The sequence below is a fragment of the Mercenaria mercenaria genome, chromosome 5, assembly GCF_021730395.1.
Source record: "Mercenaria mercenaria strain notata chromosome 5, MADL_Memer_1, whole genome shotgun sequence".
Classification (NCBI taxonomy): domain Eukaryota; kingdom Metazoa; phylum Mollusca; class Bivalvia; order Venerida; family Veneridae; genus Mercenaria; species Mercenaria mercenaria.
Genome location: NC_069365.1, coordinates 18,704,579 through 18,707,775, shown reverse-complemented (window position 1 = coordinate 18,707,775; position 3,197 = coordinate 18,704,579).

Sequence of the window (3,197 nt, the reverse complement as noted above, 5' to 3'; positions counted from 1 at the left end):
GTTCAAAATATCTTTATATCATTGGTCGACATTTGCATAAATCTATTTACAAATAATTTTCAGGTTTCAAGTTTTTCTAGGAACATCCATTGCAAAAAGCAATGTTGATGATTGATGTAAAGTTGAAACAGAGTCAAATTGCAAGGTTTTAGTTCCCATTGCGAATTTATCTCTTCCGATAATATTTCACTTCAGAAATGGCGCAGTGTTGTTATGGATCATTTACGGCAAACACATGTAACTGTCTTTTTACCGTAATATTTGGCAAGGTCCGGTATTAATCATTCTCAAGCTCATTTTAGTACATTCTATGGATACATTGTCTAAGATTTTTTATACTCAAATTTTATTTGTTTCGTTTTTTTATATTGACTGCGACACGCCCAGCTCTAATTCTAAGAATTTCAATAGCCACTTGGATGTTCTGTGGCAGCAATATTATGTGACTAAAGTCAATAGCTCCTGATTCAGTCACTGTTAATCAAAAGTTTCCAAAACCAACCTTAATTTCAGTGTTAACCTATTTTCTGACTTGAGGAATAACATAACTAATTTCTCTGTCCAAACGATTAAAGAAATTTTATGTTTGAAAACATTTAATTTTTTTATGATCTGCAGTTACTTTATACAAGAATGCAGTCCTGATAATCGTGAAGAGTGATATTCATGAAAGTTGCGTCTTAAATAAGTAATGTAGTACTTTTTATGAGGTACTATGTTGACCATTGTTTGGGATATGTCAATAAAAACTTCTCTTAACATATGTAACCTTTGTGTTACATGTGAATAAATGTTGTTTGATAGTCTATCATAAGACACACATCAGTCAGAACTAATGGCTTGCATTTAGTTGACTTACTATTGAATATTATTGTTGTATAAATTGATATTTTGCTCTAATGCGAGTATTACATATTTTGGAAGCAAACAAGCAAAATAGACTCGGTTTGGTTGAATCTATTCACGACAGGTAATAGAAAATATAACACCCCTCAAGCTTAGAGGAATTTTATTACACTGATTTTGAAATGACTCCATGACCCCAAAGTACCATAACATATAACAAGACTAGGCTCAGCCTTATATTTTCTTGTCATTTGTGATCATGATGTCCATCCAAAAATCATCTACATAATAGTTACGCTTAGGTCAACGCTAGAATGTATATAGTAGAAGGGAAAGGAAGCGCGAATTGTGTTACACATTTCATTACAAATACTAAACAGGTTCAATCAGCCCGAGAATGCTAATATTTTGTTTGGATGCATTTGGTGCTTTGAAAAAAAAATCTATATGTCTGTCAAACAAAATCAGTTAAACGTTTAACTAACATTCAGTAACGTTTCCAAGTAATAGACTATATATTAAATTTTATCATATCAAGAACATTACAGAACATGCCAAACAGACAGAACATTAAGTCAGACAGTGAAAATAATTTCATTATATTGAACTTAAGTAATGGTATTAGAATGCAATAAGTTGTCTCGTGGAATGGTTCCAATGTTTTGTGTGTGCAGATGGCTTTCATAAAGAAGTATCTTTCTGGCAAACCGTTGTCCTAGAATGATAAATGTTTCGATTTCCTGTTTCTCTGTTCGAAATCATTTGGCAGCACTAAGTAACAGAAATACACAGTGGAAACACCCCAAACTGGATCCTCCTAAAACCGGAATCCACCACAAATCGAACCTTTAGTCGGTCCCGAATATTCCTCTTCTATTTTTATAAGAAAACTATCTCATTTAAACCGGATCTTCCGGAACTCGGAAACCCGACGAAAGTCGGCAAAAATTTAGTCATTTTCAACGTATTTTCATCTCCAAAACTCGAATCTAATTTCCATGGCCTTTGGTCAAACTAATTTCAGTAACAGTGTATTGCAAGGAGTTTTCAAAGCCGTGCATTATGTACATGTCAGACGATTCGGCGTTATAGAAATGTGTAAAATGTTTGTAGCGGATGTTTAAAAAAAAGTCATTCTTAGGACAACGATTGTATGATAAAGCAGAAACCATCAGCAGCTGTATAAACGTCTCTTACAGTACAAATCAAGGATATCTTCCCCAAACCGGAATCCTCTAAATACTGGAATGTTTAATTGTTCCCAAGCTTGCCCGGTTTAGGGGGTTTCCACTGTATAAAGTATTGAAGATCTGTGAGGTGAGTCTGCTGTTAGTTTGCTGGTTGTGGTCTGTGCTTCTAATTTACCCTCTTACTAATTTTATAAATTACAAGTAACAGAATTCTGTTAGTACCGTAAGGACTCAGAGTTGACATATTTTCTAGTCCTTAGGGGTCATGAATCCATTCAATTCTGTATTACTTTCCATGAACAGATTCGATCAAATTAAGTATGCTGCTTTTTTGCTCTTACTTTTGCTTCTTTTCTTTGTCAAATGAGTTGTTGCATTAATTACACTGTTTCAACATGACTGAAATATAAAATGCGTAACATAGTATGTTGCTAATTTATTGCTTTCAACTTACAAATGGTATGCTTAGATGATTATATCTTCTACTAGTCGTCTAGAAGGAAAGCAATCTATTTTCTTTACATATAATGGTGCAGCAACTTAAGCTATATTTCAGAGTAATGTTAACGTTCCCCAGGCAAAACTATTCTGACAGAATTTTCTTCGAATGCAATACTGGCATAATGTCTTTTTCGGCAATAAAGTCCCATTCTCCGAACTTTGCCAAGGAACACATTTGATTACCTTAATAATTTGTTTTATCCTATCTTGTAACAATAAACATGGCACAAATATATCTGTTTTCTATCTAATCCGTCTGCTGAAAAAACAGATTGGAAGTCTTCTGCAAGAGAAAAGCAATACACTATAATAAATGAGAAAAATATGAAAGCCCTGCTTTGTTTACTAGATGTTTTCATTATAGAAATTCATTGTTTCGAGAAATAGTCTAGAATGATTTACAAGTATCTTCCATTTTTACTTTGGTTGTAAGTTTATGCATTTAAATGTATTACGATTTCCGTAAGTATCTGAGTATCGTAGTTGTGGAAAGTCTTCTGAAGCTTGTAGAATCATGTAGCTGAGAGGATTTGTTTGTATATTTACACCCATCTTCAATTACTATGACGTAAACATACATTTGTGGTGGTTGAATCATTATAAGCATAATTAACACTCTTTAGTTTAAACAATATTTATTTAAAGCAACATACTAATAAC